The following is a 19,730-nucleotide window of genomic DNA, read 5'->3' as shown; positions in this document are numbered from 1 at the left end:
TTTTAGCTAACATACGTGTAAATTTTACCTTATTCCTTGTAATGACACTCGTATTGTAGATAGTCTTAATGACCTTGGTGTCGCAGATAGTCTTTTTAGTAGGATAATAAGATGTTATCTTCATTGTAGAACAATAAGAAAATATTATAACCTTTATACTATAATAATAAGGTAAAAGGACCCCAATGGAAATAAGTCACTCTGTCTGACTTTTTTTGGGTTATCCTAGGTTCTCTACACATATGCTGCTATATATGATAATTCTATGTAACTGTATTTGTGTATACCTGAATAAACTTACTTACTTACTTACTTATACTTAATCATCATCACGGTGGTGCGGACACTCTTGGTTCATTCCTTGTTCCTCTGGTCACAACATAACAACGCCGACTCCTCCTCCTCTTGTCTTAAATCATCATTATTAATCATATTAGATGTTTTTTCTCTGGCTGTGAACATTACTAAGAGAGTTTAAGAGTGACTTAACATGTATATATTATCACTATACTGATTTATTACTGAAAAATGTTGATAAATGTTGATTAACATGTTGTGAGATGTGGAACGGAACATTGTTGTTGTTGTTTGAGGTTGCGCGCCAAAACCTCTGTCAAGTTCCTCTATTTTTAACCTAATTTTTAAGGTAAAGTGAAGGTTACTGTATGTCTACTGTATGATGTATGATGTATTAATGTGTCGTGGCAGCTGGTGTAGTGTATGATGTATTAATGTGTCGTGGCAGCTGGTGTAGTGTATGATGTATTAATGTGGCAGCTGGTGTAGTGTATGATGTATTAATGTACCAACTGGTGTAGTGTATGATGTATTAATGTACCAACTGGTGTAGTGTATGATGTATTAATGTACCAACTGGTGTAGTGTGTGATGTATTAATGTACCAACTGGTGTATGATGTATTAATGTACCAACTGGTGTAGTGTATGATGTATTAATGTGGCAGCTGGTGTCGTGTATGATGTATTAATATACCAACTGGTGTAGTGTATGATGTATTAATGTACCAACTGGTGTATGATGTATTAATGTACCAACTGGTGTAGTGTATGATGTATTAATGTACCAATTGGTGTATGATGTATTAATGTACCAACTGGTTTAGTGTATGATGTATTAATGTGGCAGCTGGTGTCGTGTATGATGTATTAATATACCAACTGGTGTAGTGTATGATGTATTAATGTGGCAGCTGGTGTAGTGTATTATGTATTAATGTACCAACTGGTGTAGTGTATGATGTATTAATGTACCAACTGGTGTATGATGTATTAATGTACCAACTGGTGTAGTGTATGATGTATTAATGTACCAATTGGTGTATGATGTATTAATGTACCAACTGGTTTAGTGTATGATGTATTAATGTGGCAGCTGGTGTAGTGTATGATGTATTAAGAACATAAGAACATAAGAACGAAGGAACACTGCAGCAGGCCTACTGGCCCATGCGAGGCAGGTCCAAGTCTTCTACCGGCTTAAGCCAATGCACCCAACCTTGTCAGGTCAGATCACCTTGACTTAAGGGAGGAACACAGCAACCGACCTGGTAGCACAAGCTAATCAGGTCCAACTCACACCCACCCACACCCACTCATGTATTTATCCAACCTATTTTTAAAGCTACACAACGTTCTGGCCTCTATAACTGTACTTGGGAGTTTGTTCCACTCATCCACAACTCTGTTACCAAACCAGTACTTTCCTATATCCTTCCTGAATCTGAATTTTTCTAACTTAAAACCGTTGCTGCGAGTCCTGTCTAGGCTAGATATTTTCAGCACGCTATTTACATCCCCTTTATTTATTCCTGTCTTCCATTTATACACCTCAATCATATCCCCCCTAATTCTACGTCTTTCTAGAGAGTGCAGATTCAGGGCCCTTAGTCTATCCTCATAGGCAAGGTTTCTGATACATGGGATCAACTTTGTCATCCTTCTTTGTACATTTTCCAGAGCATTTATATCCATTCTGTAATACGGTGACCAAAACTGTGCAGCATAATCTAAATGAGCCATACCCCCGGCCGGGATTGAACCCGCGGTCATAGAGTCTCTTATTGTGGCTAGCTGGTCTAGTGGCTAGCGCGACGGGCTGGAGTTTTGAGACTCTATGACCGCAGGTTCAATCCCGGCCGGGGGTATGGTTTATTTGCAATCGTGTCATTACGATTTCTTAAGTCATAATCTAAATGAGGCCTAACCAAGGATGTATAGAGTTGAAGAACAACCTGAGGACTCCTATTATTTATGCTTCTTGATATGAAGCCAAGGATTCTATTAGCTTTATTGCGAACACTTATGCACTGTTGTCTTGGTTTCAGATTACTGCTAACCAGAACTCTTAAATCTTTTTCGCAATCCGTAATATTAAGATCTACATTATTTAGTTTATATGTGGCATGGTTATTGTCCTGTCCAACATTTAGAACTTTGCATTTGTCTATATTAAACTGCATTTGCCACCTCTCCAACCACTGCATCAGTCTACTCAAATCTTCCTGGAGTGCTCTAATGTCCTCGTCAGAATGAATTCGACGGCCTATTTTGGTGTCATCAGCAAACTTGCTGATGTCGCTCTTTATGCCCTCATCTATGTCGTTTATGTAGATTGTGAACAGCAGGGGGCCCAACACTGACCCCTGTGGAACACCGCTCGTGATGCTTCCCCACTCTGATTTCTCCCTATTTATGCAAACTCTCTGCTGCCTATTTGTCAACCATGCCTCTATCCAGGAAAAAATTTCTCCTATTCCATGTGCCTTAATTTTCCTCAATAGTCTCTGATGTGGGACCCTGTCAAAAGCCTTACTGAAGTCCATATACACAATATCATATTCATTACCATGATCTACCTCCTCAAATACCTTAATGAAAAAAGTTAATAAATTCGTAAGGCAGGAACGCCCCTTTGTAAAACCATGCTGAGATTCGTTGATTAATTTATGCTTTTCAAGGTGGCTACGAACTGCCTCGGCAATTATTGATTCCATAAATTTTCCCACTATGGAGGTTAGGCTTATTGGTCTATAGTTCGAAGCTAAGGACCTGTCACCTGCTTTGAAAATAGGTATCACATTTGCCATTTTCCACTTATCTGGCACCATACCAGTTTGTAGTGATATGTTGAAAAGATTAGCCAAAGGTTTGCTGAGCTCCTCTTTACATTCTTTAGAACCCTTGCATACAGTTCATCAGGGCCTGGGGATTTGTTAGGTTTTAATTTATCTATTTGCCTAAGGACCATGTCACTTGTGACCCTAATCGTGCACAGTTTATTATCGTCCTGTTCCACATAATTTATCATTTCTGGAATATCACTGGTATCCTCCTGTGTAAAAACTGAGAGGAAGTATGTGTTATAACTTCTACACATTTCCTTATCACTGTCAGTGAGCTGACCCGAGGAACTTTTGAGTGGGCCTATCTTGTCCCTGATCTTACTTCTGTATACCTGAAAGAATCTTTTTGGGTTAGTCTTCGATTCTCCTGCAACTTTAACCTCATAATCTCTTTTTGCTTTTCTAATTCCTTTTTTTATTTCTCTTTAACTGAATATATCGATTTCTTAATTGCCCCTCTCCTCTTTTGATTTGCCTATATATGCCTCTCTTTTGACCAATTAGATATTTTAATCTATTGTTCATCCATTTAGGATCATTTTTGTTTGATCTGATTTCCCTATTTGGAACATAATTTGACTGAGCAGCTAGAACTATGCCCTGGAAAGCGTCATATCAGCAACCATCACCACCTACCTGACCCTTAGTCAGGTCATTCCAGTTCAGCCCACCTAAGTAATTTTTCAGTCCTATGAAATCAGCCAAGCGGAAGTCAGGGACAGAGACTTGATTGCCATTATTAGGGGAATTCCATGATATATTAAAACTGATTTGTGATCACTTTCCCCAAGCTCATCATTAACCTCAAGATTATTAATTAGTGTTTCCCTACTGGCAAGAACCAAGTCAAGGAGGTTATTTTCCCTAGTTGGCTCTGTCACAAACTGTTTTAAAAAACAATCCTGGATCGTATCAAGAAAGTCACCTGACTCTAAATTTCCTGTCAAATTGCTCCAGTCAATCTGTCTATAGTTGAAATCTCCCATTAGCACAACATTTTCGTATGTAGATGCCTTATGAATTTTGTCCCATAGAAGTTTACTACATTCCCTATCAAGATTTGGGGCCCTGTAAATCACACCCAAAATTAGTTTTTCTCGGCTCTCGAGAAGCTGTAACCAAATAGATTCAGTGGCTGACACTTCTAATTTTATATCTTGTCTAACACAACAATTTAAATTGTCTCCGACATACATCGCTACTCCACCACCTTTCCTGTTGACCCTGTCAGTGTGGAATAATTTATAGCCTTGTATGTGACAGTCAGAGGGCATCTCTCTATCTTTCAGATTGAGCCAGGTCTCTGTTATAGCAATAATATCTATGTTTCCTGCACTTGCAATTAATCTTAGCTCATCTACCTTATTTCTTACACTCCTGCTATTAGTATAGTAAACCTTAAGGGAGCTAGTCCCTTGCTGCCCTCTGCTGTCCCCCTTTGTTTGCTGACCTGATCTATTGTTTTTATTTATAACTTCATGCTGAATGCCTTTTATATATTTACTGTTTCCAACCCTAGTGTTGCAACCTGCTTGTTTCCTACACACACCCATACCTTTATCTTCTATCAGTTTAAAATCATAGGCATTTCACCAATGGCCTTCTCAATCGAGTCTGCAAGTGCTACTACCCCAGCCCCAGAGAGATGTACCCCATCCCTTGCATACATATCATGTTTGCCATAAAAGTTGTTCCAGTTGTCAGTGAATGGGATTGCAAGTTCCTTGCAGTATCTCTCTAGCCAGCAATTTACACCAATTGCCCTAGACAACCATTCATTTCCTACTCCCCTTCTAGGCAAGATGCTACATATGATTGGGATCCCTCCCTTAAACTTAATGAAATCTATAGCTGACCTGTACTTATCTAGCAGCTCTTGTCTCCTACCCTTCCCAATATCATTTCCACCAGCACTGAGACAGATAATGGGCTTGTTCCCATTACCTGGAGTTTACCTGGAGAGAGTTCCGGGGGTCAACGCCCCCGCGGCCCGGTCTGTGACCAGGCCTCCTGGTGGATCAGAGCCTGATCAATCAGGCTGTTGCTGCTGGCTGCACGCAAACCAACATACGAGCCACAGCCCGGCTGATCAGGAACTGACTTTAGGTGCTTGTCCAGTGCCAGCTTGAAGACTGCCAGGGGTCTGTTGGTAATCCCCCTTATGTGTGCTGGGAGGCAGTTGAACAGTCTCGGGCCCCTGACACTTATTGTATGGTCTCTTAACGTGCTAGTGACGCCCCTGCTTTTCATTGGGGGGATGGTGCATCGTCTGCCAAGTCTTTTGCTTTCGTAGTGAGTGATTTTCGTGTGCAAGTTCGGTACTAGTCCCTCTAGGATTTTCCAGGTATATATAATCATGTATCTCTCCCTCCTGCGTTCCAGGGAATACAGGTTTAGGAACCTCAAGCGCTCCCAATAATTGAGGTGTTTTATCTCCGTTATGCGCGCCGTGAAAGTTCTCTGTACATTTTCTAGGTCGGCAATTTCACCTGCCTTGAAAGGTGCTGTTAGTGTGCAGCAATACTCCAGCCTAGATAGAACAAGTGACCTGAAGAGTGTCATCATGGGCTTGGCCTCCCTAGTTTTGAAGGTTCTCATTATCCATCCTGTCATTTTTCTAGCAGATGCGATTGATACAATGTTATGGTCCTTGAAGGTGAGATCCTCCGACATGATCACTCCCAGGTCTTTGACGTTGGTGTTTCGCTCTATTTTGTGGCCAGAATTTGTTTTGTACTCTGATGAAGATTTCATTTCCTCATGTTTACCATATCTGAGTAATTGAAATTTCTCATCGTTGAACTTCATATTGTTTTCTGCAGCCCACTGAAAGATTTGGTTGATGTCCGCCTGGAGCCTTGCAGTGTCTGCAATGGAAGACACTGTCATGCAGATTCGGGTGTCATCTGCAAAGGAAGACACAGTGCTGTGGCTGACATCCTTGTCTATGTCGGATATGAGGATGAGGAACAAGATGGGAGCGAGTACTGTGCCTTGTGGAACAGAGCTTTTCACCGTAGCTGCCTCGGACTTTACTCTGTTGACGACTACTCTCTGTGTTCTGTTAGTGAGGAAATTATAGATCCATCGACCGACTTTTCCTGTTATTCCTTTAGCACGCATTTTGTGCGCTATTACGCCATGGTCACACTTGTCGAAGGCTTTTGCAAAGTCTGTATATATTACATCTGCATTCTTTTTGTTTTCTAGTGCATTTAGGACCTTGTCGTAGTGATCCAATAGTTGAGACAGACAGGAGCGACCTGTTCTAAACCCATGTTGCCCTGGGTTGTGTAACTGATGGGTTTCTAGATGGGTGGTGATCTTGCTTCTTAGGACCCTTTCAAAGATTTTTATGATATGGGATGTTAGTGCTATTGGTCTGTAGTTCTTTGCTGTTGCTTTACTGCCCCCTTTGTGGAGTGGGGCTATGTCTGTTGTTTTTAGTAACTGTGGGACGACCCCCGTGTCCATGCTCCCTCGCCATAGGATGGAAAAGGCTCGTGATAGGGGCTTCTTGCAGTTCTTGATGAACACAGAGTTCCATGAGTCTGGCCCTGGGGCAGAGTGCATGGGCATGTCATTTATCGCCTGTTCGAAGTCATTTGGCGTCAGGATAACATCGGATAGGCTTGTGCTAATCAAATTTTGTGGCTCTCTCATAAAAAATTCATTTTGATCTTCGACTCTCAGTCTGGTTAGCGGCTTGCTAAAAACTGAGTCATATTGGGACTTGAGTAGCTCACTCATTTCCTTGCTGTCATCTGTGTAGGACCCATCTTGTTTAAGTAGGGGCCCAATACTGGACGTTGTTCTCGATTTTGATTTGGCATAGGAGAAGAAATACTTTGGGTTTCTTTCGATTTCATTTATGGCTTTTAGTTCTTCCCGCGATTCCAGACTCCTAAAGGATTCTTTTAGCTTTAGTTCGATGCTTGCTATTTCTCTGACCAGTGTCTCCCTACGCATTTCAGATATATTGACCTCTTTTAGCCGCTCTGTTATTCTTTTCCGTCGCCTGTAAAGGGAGCGCCTGTCTCTTTCTATTTTACATCTACTCCTCCTTTTTCTTAGAGGAATAAGCCTTGTGCATACATCGAGTGCCACCGAGTTAGTCTGTTCTAGGCATAAGTTGGGGTCTGTGTTGCTTAGTATATCTTCCCAGCTTATATCGGTTAGGACTTGGTTTACTTGGTCCCACTTTATGTTTTTGTTATTGAAGTTGAATTTGGTGAATGCTCCCTCGTGACTAGTCTCATTATGTCGGTCTGGGGCTCCACGCATACATGTCTGAACCTCAATTATGTTGTGATCTGAGTATATTGTTTTTGATATGGTGACATTTCTTATCAGATCATCATTGTTAGTGAAGATGAGGTCTAGTGTATTCTCCAGTCTAGTAGGCTCTATTATTTGCTGGTTTAAATTGAATTTTGTGCAGAGATTTAAAAGCTCGTGTGAGTGTGAGTTTTCATCAGAGCTGCCTCCTGGTGTTATTACTGCAACAATATTATTTGCTATATTCCTCCATTTTAGGTGCCTTAAGTTGAAATCCCCCAGGAGCAAGATGTTGGGTGCAGGAGCTGGAAGATTTTCCAGGCAGTGGTAAATTTTTAACAGCTGTTCCTGGAATTGCTGGGATGTTGCATCCGGAGGCTTGTAGACTACCACAATGACTAGGTTTTGGTTCTCGACCTTTACTGCTAAAACTTCCACTACATCATTTGAGGCATTAAGCAGTTCTGTGCAAACAAGTGACTCTGCAATGTACAGGCCAACCCCCCCCTTTTGCCTGTTCACTCTGTCACATCTGTATAGGTTGTAATCTGGGATCCATATTTCGTTGTCCAAGTGATCCTTTATGTGGGTCTCAGTGAAAGCCGCGAACATTGCCTTTGCCTCTGCAAGCAGTCCACAGATGAAAGGTATTTTGTTGTTTGTTGCTGGCTTTAGACCCTGTATATTTGCAAAGAAGAATGTTATCGGACTGGTGGTATTGTTGGTACTGGGGGGGGATTTTTTTTCCGGCATTAGTATCTGTATCTGTTGGTTTGGAGTGGAGACCATCGACTGTGGTTCCACTCCAGGAATGACTGGACTTGGTGTACGATTTCTGCCATTTCGTGCCAGTTTTTTTTTCCTTCCTGGCACTAAAAAACCTCTCCCTCTTGAGTGGCTGTGGCTACCCAGGTTTTCCCCATGGCCTGGATGTTTTGTATCTTTTTGTCCCCTTTAGATGGTATGCCTGGCAATTTAAGTTATAGCACAGTCTTTCCTGTACTGAAGAGGTACACATTTCAGGGTGAAAAAGCTTACAGGAAGGGAGTTTGCATTTTCCTGTTGTCATATGGGCATGGCATTTTCTAGGGTGGTCATAGTTGCACGTCCCATCTGTTTTTCCAGATTTCCCATGCCAGCAGATACTAAGTGCATAGTATGTGCACAGGCTTGGTTTCCATTTGCCTTGGGTTTCTGTGACTGTATTCCCTGTTGGTGCATGTTTCCCTGTCTTACTTCTATCCTCCCTAGCACCAACAATGGAGCTCCCACCAGTTGTTTTTGGTAATATATCCTCACTATTGCTAGTGGAGTCCTCTTGTTTGCTATTTCCTGCATATTTCTAGTTTGCAATATTGGTTTTATCTTATCTTTGACTACACTTTTTTCCATACTATGGCTCCTGTCCCCTATGAGGTCATTTGTATGTATTCCTGCGTATAATTCCCGACTACCTGGACAAAATCTCCAGCTTCACCATTACTGTCTCCCAGGACAGCATCTCCAGCTTCACCATTACTGTCTCCCAGGACAGCACCTCCAGCTTCACCATTTCTGTCTCCCAGGACAGCACCTCCAGCTTCACCATTACTGTCTCCCAGGACAGCACTATCAGCCCCACATTTACTGACTACCAGGACTTCATCTCCAGCCTTACAGTTTCTGACTACATGGCCAGTATCAAGGGCAGTACCATTCAGCCCAGACTTTTTATGTTCCCATCTGTTGTAGAAAGCTTCCAGGTATTCTATGAAAGCAGCTTTGATGTTATCCTCTTTTAATACCCTTGTGATTTTAGTCCACAGATTTATCTCATTTGGGCATACCCAAAAACACTTCCCTGTTTTAACACTGCTTGTAGCTAGTTCTTGGATATCTGCACAAGGGGCGTGACACCAATTTCCACAAAAATGACAATTTACCCATGTGGAAGCCCGTTTGTTTGACTGACCACAGACTACACACAGCTTCATAATGATTTGAATGGTTGATTTACTGCAATTCTACTAGCAACCTCTTGAATATTTATTTATTTATTTATTTATTTATTTATTTATTTATTTAAAAATTTGTGCACACATACAGAGGTACAAAAAATACAGAAAAGAGCAGTATGCCAAAGCCACTTATACTATGCATAGCATTACGGGCTGGCTTAAAATTAACTTAAGATGAACTAAGCAATGATGACATCGGTGATAAAACTTTAATGTAAACAGATTACTATAAAGCACAAGTGAGTATTACAAAGACAGGTCATATGGTTGTATGCATTGTTGTACATTCAGTAGAATGGAGTATTCTGTTAGGTAGTGTATTTAAAAAATAATAAAGTTAGATTGGGATTTAGGTTTAACATTTATGTGATATAATTGTGAGAAACATTTAAGATATACAATTTATAAGGTTCAGTTATTCAGTATTTATTTGGTTTTGGGTGAGTAAGTGATCTTTGAGAAGAGACTTGAATTTATAAACAGGTAGTGTTTCTTTTATATTTACAGGTAATGAGTTCCAGATTTTAGGGCCTTTTATGTGCATTGAGTTTTTGCATAGTGTGAGATGGACACGAGGAACATCAAAGAGTGATCTGTGCCTTGTGTTATGGTCATGTGTTCTGTTGAGGTTGGCAAGGAGATGTTTGAGGGGAGGGTTAATATCAGAGTTAAGTGTTCTATGTATGTAATAGGTGCAGTAATAAGTATGAATGTTTTGTATGGTGAATAGGTTTAGTGTATTGAATATTGGTGGAGTGTGCTGCCTATAGTGAGAATTTGTTATCATTCTAACTGCAGCCTTTTGTTGGGTAATTAGTGGTCTGAGATGGTTACTTGTTGTTGAGCCCCATGCACAAATTCCATAGGTGAGATAGGGGTAAATAAGAGAGTGATATAGGGCCAGGAGGGCTGACTGTGGAGCATAGTACCGTATCTTCGATAGTATGCCTACAGTCTTGGAAATTTTCTTAGAAATTTGTTGTATATGTGTATGAAATTTGAATCTATTATCAAGGTGGATTCCTAAGAATTTTCCCTCTGTTAGCTTTGTGATAGGTGATCCGTTTATCATTATGTTAAGAGGGACATCTGTAGCTCTGTTACCAAACTGAATGAAGTAGGTTTTGTCAATGTTTAGTGTAAGTTTGTTAGTCCTCATCCAGGTAGATATTTTCTGTAATTCTGTATTTACAGTATTGGCTAGCGTGACTGGGCTCGGGTGGGAGAAGACGTATGTAGTGTCATCTGCAAATAGTGTGGGTTTGAGTAATTGCGAAGCATTTGGTAGGTCATTTATGTATAGGAGAAAGAGAAGAGGGCCAAGGACACTTCCCTGTGGGACACCAACTGTAATTGGTTGTGCAGAAGAGTTTGCCCCATTTGCATACACATATTGGCTTCTGTTGCTGAGGTATGACTTGAGGTAGTTGAGGGAGTGCCCTCTTATACCATAGTGTGACAATTTTACGTGGAGCAAGTCATGGTTAACTGTATCAAAAGCTTTACGTAAGTCAATGAAGATCCCCAGTGGGACTTCTTTTTTCTCTATTGCAGTGTATATATGTTCTAGCATGTGTATAATAGCATCATTAGTATTTTTATTTGGCCTGAATCCAAATTGGCAGGGGTTGAGTATGTTTTGGGAGATAAGGTAGGAGTAGATTCGTTTATGAATTAATTTTTCGAAGATTTTTGAGAGAGGGTGTAAGTTGGATATTGGCCTATAGTTATTCAACTCTGTTTGGTCTCCTCCTTTGTGGATCGGGGTGACCCTTGCTATTTTGAGTACTGTGGGGAAGGTGGAGGATTCAATGGATTTGTTAAAGAGTGTTGCAATGATTGGTGATAGCACTTGTGACACTTTTTTGTATATAAAGGGTGGTAAGGTATTTAAATCTCCTGCCTTGTTTTTTAGCGTGTTGATAATAAGGGAGACTTCGTATGGGTTAGTCGGAGGTAGGAACAGTGTGTTCGGGTAGTTGCCAGTGAGGTAGTCATTTGGTGGGGTATCTGAGCTTGGGATTTTATTGGCAAGGTTTTGTCCTATAGTGGAGAAGAAGTCATTGAGTCTGTTTGCTGTTTCTGTTGGTGGGAGTTGGGGTTCATCTGATTTTGCTAATTTTATTTCGCTATTTCGTGATATCTTTTTTGTTCCTAGAATTTCTGATAGGGTTTTCCAGGTCTTTTTTATATCACCTCGTAAGTTGGATAATCTGTTCTCCTTAAATGAAGCTCTAGGTATTTGTATTTCTGTTTCTAACTGTTTTTGTATATTGGACAGCTTACCGTGCACGTTCCTGATTTATATTTAATGTTTGTGTTTATAAGGGCGCCTACAACCCCATCCGTTTACAGTCTGCTTTATTGTCCAACGAAACCGTTTGAAACCAGTCAAGGGTTCGGACCAGTCATGGGTTCGGACCAGTCAAGGGTTCGGACCAGTCGATCTGATCTGATCAGTGGGTCACTTATTTAAAACATACTGGTCGGTGATTTGAGCTAACACATGAAGGATCTACTGGAAATTATCTACCCGAGTAATATGTGATTTGATTGATACAAAAGTATCTAACGTGATATTATCCAGCCTGTTGACTATGTCCCCAACACCAGCTCCAGGGAAGCACACACTATCTCTCATCTTCTTATTCCTATTACAAAAAGCACGGTCAATATATCTTACCTGAGAGTCACCTTACCTTCACTGGCCACTGAAGTACATTCATCCTGAAGAACAGAGAAGCGATTTCCTACCTTCAGATCTTCACTCTTAACTTTCCTTACTCTGATGCGCCTCCCATTACTGTGAACCGCTCGCCACTTGTAGCAGGTGCTGGGCTGCACCTCACTGCTGGTAGCCGTTGCTACCTCCCCACCTACAGCCTCCTCACAGCGAGAGACAGACTGCACCTCACTGCTAGAAGCCTCATTCCCCACAACTCCAGCCACCTCCCAAACCCATTGAGGTGGACCTTCAGCCTCCTAATCTCCTCCTGGAGAAGCAAGGCCTCCTCCTTCAACTCTCCAACCTAATGTGGCAGCTGGTGTAGTGTATGATGTATTAATGTACCAACTAGTGTAGTGTATAATGTATTAATGCACCAACTGGTGTAGTGTATGATGTATTAATGTACCAACTGGTGTAGTGTATGATGTATTAATGTACCAACTGGTGTAGTGTATGATGTATTAATGTGGCAGCTGGTGTAGTGTATGTTGTATTAATGTACCAACTGGTGTAGTGTATGATGTATTAATGTGTCATGGCAGCTGGTGTAGTGTATGATGTATTAATGTGTCGTGGCAGCTGTTGTAGTGTATGATGTATTAATGTGGCAGCTGGTGTAGTGTATGATGTATTTATGTGGCAGCTGGTGTAGTGTATGATGTATTAATATACCAACTGGTGTAGTGTATGATGTATTAATGTTGATAAATTAGACACCTGTGCAACTCTTGGGTATCTTTATTGAGGAAACGTTTCGCCACACAAAGGGGGCAGTAAAGCAACAGCAAAGAACTACAGACCAATAGCACTAACATCCCATATCATAAAAATCTTTGAAAGGGTCCTAAGAAGCAAGATCACCACGCATCTAGAAACCCATCAGTTACACAACCCAGGGCAACATGGGTTTAGAACAGGTCGCTCCTGTCTGTCTCAACTATTGGACCACTACGACAAGGTCCTAAATGCACTAGAAGACAAAAAGAATGCAGATGTAATATATACAGACTTTGCAAAAGCCTTCGACAAGTGTGACCATGGCGTAATAGCGCACAAAATGCGTGCTAAAGGAATAACAGGAAAAGTCGGTCGATGGATCTATAATTTCCTCACTAACAGAACACAGAGAGTAGTCGTCAACAGAGTAAAGTCCGAGGCAGCTACGGTGAAAAGCTCTGTTCCACAAGGCACAGTACTCGCTCCCATCTTGTTCCTCATCCTTATATCCGACATAGACAAGGATGTCAGCCACAGCACCGTGTCTTCCTTTGCAGATGACACCCGAATCTGCATGACAGTGTCTTCCATTGCAGACACTGCAAAGCTCCAGGCAGACATCAACCAAATCTTTCAGTGGGCTGCAGAAAACAATATGAAGTTCAACGATGAGAAATTTCAATTACTCAGATATGGTAAACATGAGGAAATTAAATCTTCATCAGAGTACAAAACAAATTCTGGCCACAAAATAGAGCGAAACACCAACGTCAAAGACCTGGGAGTGATCATGTCGGAGGATCTCACCTTCAAGGACCATAACATTGTATCAATCGCATCTGCTAGAAAAATGACAGGATGGATAATGAGAACCTTCAAAACTAGGGAGGCCAAGCCCATGATGACACTCTTCAGGTCACTTGTTCTATCTAGGCTGGAATATTGCTGCACACTAACAGCACCTTTCAAGGCAGGTGAAATTGCCGACCTAGAAAATGTACAGAGAACTTTCACGGCGCGCATAACGGAGATAAAACACCTCAATTATTGGGAGCGCTTGAGGTTCCTAAACCTGTATTCCCTGGAACGCAGGAGGGAGAGATACATGATTATATACACCTGGAAAATCCTAGAGGGACTAGTACCGAACTTGCACACGAAAATCACCCACTACGAAAGCAAAAGACTTGGCAGACGATGCACCATCCCCCCAATGAAAAGCAGGGGTGTCACTAGCACGTTAAGAGACCATACAATAAGTGTCAGGGGCCCGAGACTGTTCAACTGCCTCCCAGCACACATAAGGGGGATTACCAACAGACCCCTGGCAGTCTTCAAGCTGGCACTGGACAAGCACCTAAAGTCAGTTCCGGATCAGCCGGGCTGTGGCTCGTATGTTGGTTTGCGTGCAGCCAGCAGCAACAGCCTGGTTGATCAGGCTCTGATCCACCAGGAGGCCTGGTCTCAGACCGGGCCGCGGGGGCGTTGACCCCTGGAACTCTCTCCAGGTAAACTCCAGGTAAACAGTGGCTTCATCAGTCCATACAAAGGAGAATCTTGAAGAACAGGAGGAGAATGAGGTAATCAGTCCCTCAACCTTGAGTCGATGTGGTCAGTCCATCAATCTTGAATAGAATACGGCATACGTGCTGAGAAGGAGCTTATAAACCATTGGCAGGAGAGGTGCAGAAGTCATAGGTCGTGTAACATTTGCTCAATGTTGAAGTAGGTCGTGCCCAAGAATTAGGCAAGCGAAGAATTCCCAAGTATTAAGATCCCAAGAAGTTGCAGTGTCTGACAGGTTTGTAGATGAATGGTTCAGAGAACCGACATGTTGATAAATTAGACACCTGTGCAACTCTTGGGTATCTTTATTGAGGAAACGTTTCGCCACACAGTGGCTTCATCAGTCCATACAAAGGAGAATCTTGAAGAACAGGAGGAGAATGAGGTAATCAGTCCCTCAACCTTGAGTCGATGTGGTCAGTCCATCAATCTTGAATAGAATACGGCATACGTGCTGAGAAGGAGCTTATAAACCATTGGCAGGAGAGGTGCAGAAGTCATAGGTCGTGTAACATTTGCTCAATGTTGAAGTAGGTCGTGCCCAAGAATTAGGCAAGCGAAGAATTCCCAAGTATTAAGATCCCAAGAAGTTGCAGTGTGTGACAGGTTTGTAGACGAAAAAAAGATTATTTGGTATATGGTAGCGGGGTGTGAATGATACGTCTTCGGAGGCTTCTTACTTTATTGTTAAGTCATAGTGGGTACACAGGCTTGTGTTGTGCCCATGGCCCAGGAGGGCCATGCCGATGAGAGAGAGCTGGGAGTACTTGTGTCTTCCTGCTAGGCCGCTGTGTGAGTGAGGGTGAGGCAAGTCTGGGCATACTGAAGTGGCAAGGCCTCTAGGTGGCAGCACCAGCATGGCGCGAAATATGAACTAAGCTGGCAGACAGCAGGGGCTGTCTGCACAGACAGTACAGGCTGTCTACATACGCTCGGCCACCTACCGCGCGTCGTCCCGATACGACAATACTGGTGGGTAAAAGAAACTCGGTCTCTCTCGTAGGAACAGGGCACAGAACACAAAATAAAAACATATATATACATATGAACATGGAAAAAAAACTTCCTACAGGGAGGGAAGAAAAAAACATGTGGGGTGTGCTAAATATCGTGGTCATAGGCAGTGAGCGTCGAAGGGCAACGCTGCACGCCTTCCTGAGTCTGGACAGATACTGCAACACGGGAGACATCGCTGCGGCTGAGCTGTGACGTAACAGGTTACGGTCTCCTCTGGAACGGTGAAGCAGTCATCGTAGGAGTCGCTGCAGGTTTCACTCAACCTGGGGCACAACATGCTGGTGCCCTCGAGTGAGGCGTCGACAAAACTCGGCAACTGGGCAGGACTTCTGGCAAGCGACTCAGGAGGACACTTCTCGACTGGTACTGTCGCTGGGCTGTCACTGCCGGCGAGCGTGAGTGAGTTGTGGAGCGAGTCGTGGCAGAGACGACTGGGCGAAACATCTGGGAGTCGTAACATCATACACCAGACTGCAGTGAGAGAGCTAGCAGTCAAAGTGACATCTTCTTTGTGCAGGCTGCTCACTGAAGCTTGTGACACGAGGCTGACACAGTGTGTCATTCTCTCAGCAGTTGGAGTTATAGCAGGGGTTAGCCTAAGCATCCCCAGACTTGTTTCTCTACATATAACTGCACTCTGACGGTCTGGAGGTGAAGTGAAACAAATTTCGATGGGAATCGTAGCAGGTACGATTCTGCAGAACAACACGAGCGACGAGCATAAAGGCTTTCTGTACAAGAGGGCTCATATGCTCAGGGCTGAGTAATCAGCTGTCAAACACACTGGTCACACGGGTGACTTAACACAGTGGTGCTAGTCAGGTCTGGCTCAGACCTCACTGGACACACGGAAACTTTACACACACACTGCAGTACAACATGTGAGAACACTGACTGAGAGGAATTAATTAACACACAACATATATTTTCTCTCAATCTTCTCGACAATACAGAAATAATTACTAGAAACACTCGATGTGACATCATGTGATGTCAGGCGTGATGACATCAGCAGACATCTCAAGGTGACGTCAGCAGCACTGTGACGTCAGCAGACATCTCGAGGTGACGTCAGCAGACATCTCGAGGTGACGTCAGCAGACATCTCGAGGTGACGTCAGCAGACATCTCGAGGTGACGTCAGCAGACATCTCGAGGTGATGTCAGCAGACATCTCGAGGTGACGTCAGCAGACATCTCGAGGTGACGTCAGCAGACATCTTGAGGTGACGTCAGCAGACATCTCGAGGTGACGTCAGGCAGACATCGTGACGTCATGAAGTCGGGCAGCATCGTGGGTGACGTCAATGTGATGCGGGCATCAGACCACAGCATGTGGCCTCAGACATCTGGTAACTCACGTGGCTGGTAGATCTACGTGACATCGCCCACACCCAACGTGACGTCGTGATCCACGTGGTGTCGTGATCTACGTGGCATGCTGATCCACGTAGCTTCGAGTGGCCTCGGGCACTCGGATACACAGCTCTGGCAATGAATCACACGAAAAACAGCAGAAAACACAGCAGAGGGAGTGGGCAGTGGTGAGTGGTGTATGGTAGACGGGTGAGTGAGGAGCGTGGGTGAGTGTATGGCGAGGGAGCATCTGGCGGTCTCTCCTCCTCCCACCCACAAACACAGGGAAACACACTGGACGCAGAAATCACCACAAGACTCGCCTCTGGCTTGCTGAAATGGCTGTGCTGAGCTGAACAACAACAACAGCAACATACAAGTGACGCTGAACACGTGACTTGAGAAACAGCGTGGGACACTGTAGCGTGGAGTCACTGTAGCGTGGGGTCACTGTGATGCCACTTACAATTCTCGGAGAATTTCGGCAAATTTCGGCCTGGATCCTGCTTGTACCTGTGTCTGGATGCTCAAACGTGCAGACACGACATCAGGATAACTTGTTGAGAGACGGATGCTTCTTGTATGGGATGATGAAGTGAAGATGACTTCATACCTTGGGTTCACTGCTTATTTTTAATATAATAATGATGTTGCAGCCTACAGGGAGGTGCCTTGGTGTTGGCAGAGGATCTTGATCCAAGGAATATGATCTTAAGGATATCAACCTAAATAAGTCCACCAATGTTGTTATATTTCATGGTTTATTGTGTTTTATCTCAAGGTTTGTGTTATATTTCGTGGTTTATTGTCAAGGTTTGTGATTTATTTCATGGTTTCTTGTGTTATATTTAATGGTTTATTGTCAATATTTGTGTTATGTTTCATGGTTTATGTCAAGATTGTGTGTTGCTATATTTCATGGTTTATTGTCAAGGTTTATTGTGTTACATTTCAAGATTATTAGGCTACATATATTAAGTTATGCTTCATCATAAATATTAGTTGTTGTTTGAACCCATTTAGAACTTCATTATAAATATTCACATTATATATTTTCTGGCATATAAGATGCACCAGCATGTAAGACTTACCCCAATTTTAGCAGGCATATTTTGAGAAAATATAAAAACCTCTTTTTACTTGATCTTCACAGCCTCACTGTTGTCAGGTCATTTTAAACCTTCTTATCTATTCACATTAGAGCCTCTCCTCACTTACCAATGGAGTTCCGTTCCAAAAACCACATCGGTAAATGAATTTGTCACTAATCGAGGAATCACCTCTTACTGATACTTCAAAACTGTCACTGTCCGAAATTAAAACATTCAGTTTTATGTTTGCTGTGAAAATCCTTTCAATCCGTTCATTATTAAAGGTAATATAACATGAAATAGGTTAACTTACTTCTGAGATATTCCAGAAAACATGTGCAAAGCTGATTACTTGGGAAATTTTTTTTTGAGAAAATGGCACTTTTTTCAGTCTTTGCATTGGATAAGAGTGATCTTCTATAGTTACTCTTCAGGTGCATAATGCATGACGTTTTCTGTAATGATAGCAGTCATTTTTTGGTTTTAATTCCTCCCCGCCCTCCCCCGCTGCCCACACTTCAATACCTCTCCGTTTAATGTCAGTTTTTATTAATTTGGGCATCTTTATCATGCTTCTACGTTATTTATGTTATACCTAATATTCTATAATAAATATGATAGGTAAATAACTTTTATTAATAGTAATAGTATAATTATACAATATTTTATAATGCTGTGAGCCCATGCCTTCTCCCTCTCTCACATAGCTCTGTCCACCCTCCAATACTTCTCCATATAATGTCAGTTGCTATTAATTTGGGCGTCTTTATCATGCTTCTACGTTATTTATGTTTTACCTAATATTATTCTGTAATAAATATGATAGGTAGATAACCTTTATTGATAGTATATATTTTTTTTTTTTTTTTTTTTTTTTTTCCCAACAAGTCGGTCGTCTCCCACCGAGGCAGGGTGACCCAAAAAAGAAAGAAAATCCCCAAAAAGAAAATACTTTCATCATCATTCAACACTTTCACCACACTCACACATCATCACTGCTTTTGCAGAGGTGCCCAGAATACAACAGTTTAGAAGCATATACAGTGGACCCCCGCATAACGATTTTAATCCGTGCAAGAGGGGTAATTGTTATGCGAAATAATCGGTATGTGAATGAATTTTCCCCATAAGAAATAATGGAAATAAAATTAATCCGTGCAAGACACCGAAAAGTATGAAAAAAAATTTTTTTTACCACATGAAATATACATTTTCCCACACACAAAGAGAAGGATACATGCACAATAGTAGAGTAGTACATGCACAGTATATATTGTGCATGTACTACTCTACTAAATGAAGAATAAATGACACCTTTATTGAAGATGCAGCAATGACTGATGAGACACTGTGTCCTGGGAGTGCCTTTTCCTCCTGAGTACTGTAGGTCCTGTTTGGCATTTTCTTCCAGAACAGGCCTTATCACACTGTGTATGCCACTACGATTCTTAAATCTCTCAAACCAACCTTTGCTGGCTTTAAATTCACCAATATGAGCACTAGTTCCAGGCATTTTTCCCTGTTCACCTGGGTGTTAGTCGACTTGTGTGGGTTGCATCCTGGGAGACAAGATTAAGGACCCCAATGGAAATAAGTTAGACAGTCTTCGATGACACTGACTTTTTTGGGTTATCCTGGGTGGCAAATCCTCTGGGGTTAATTGTTTCTTGGTATTCTCAATAAGCCACACCAACAATGGTGCTACAGCAGCAGCAGCAGCAGACGATGCTACAGCAGCAACAGACGATGTTACAGCAGCAGCAGACGATGCTACAGCAGCAGCAGCAGCTGACGGTGGTACAGCAGCAACAGACGATGCTACAGCAGCAACAGACGAT

General features: G+C 42.3%; 1 protein-coding gene across 2 annotated transcripts in view; it reads left to right on the top strand.

Moving 5' to 3' along the window:
- Positions 1-374: 374 nt before the first annotated feature.
- glu (structural maintenance of chromosomes 4-like protein gluon) overlaps positions 375-19,730 on the top strand; it is a 429,361-nt gene continuing 410,005 nt past the window's right edge. For both annotated transcript variants that reach the window (XM_070083815.1, XM_070083816.1), the window contains exon 1: positions 375-646. The gene's annotated coding sequence lies outside the window, so the exon portion shown is untranslated. The remainder of the gene's footprint in view (positions 647-19,730) is intronic.

This window comes from Cherax quadricarinatus, chromosome 10, assembly GCF_038502225.1.
Source record: "Cherax quadricarinatus isolate ZL_2023a chromosome 10, ASM3850222v1, whole genome shotgun sequence".
Taxonomy (NCBI): Eukaryota; Metazoa; Arthropoda; class Malacostraca; order Decapoda; family Parastacidae; genus Cherax; species Cherax quadricarinatus.
This window is presented reverse-complemented; position numbering and strand designations above follow the sequence as displayed.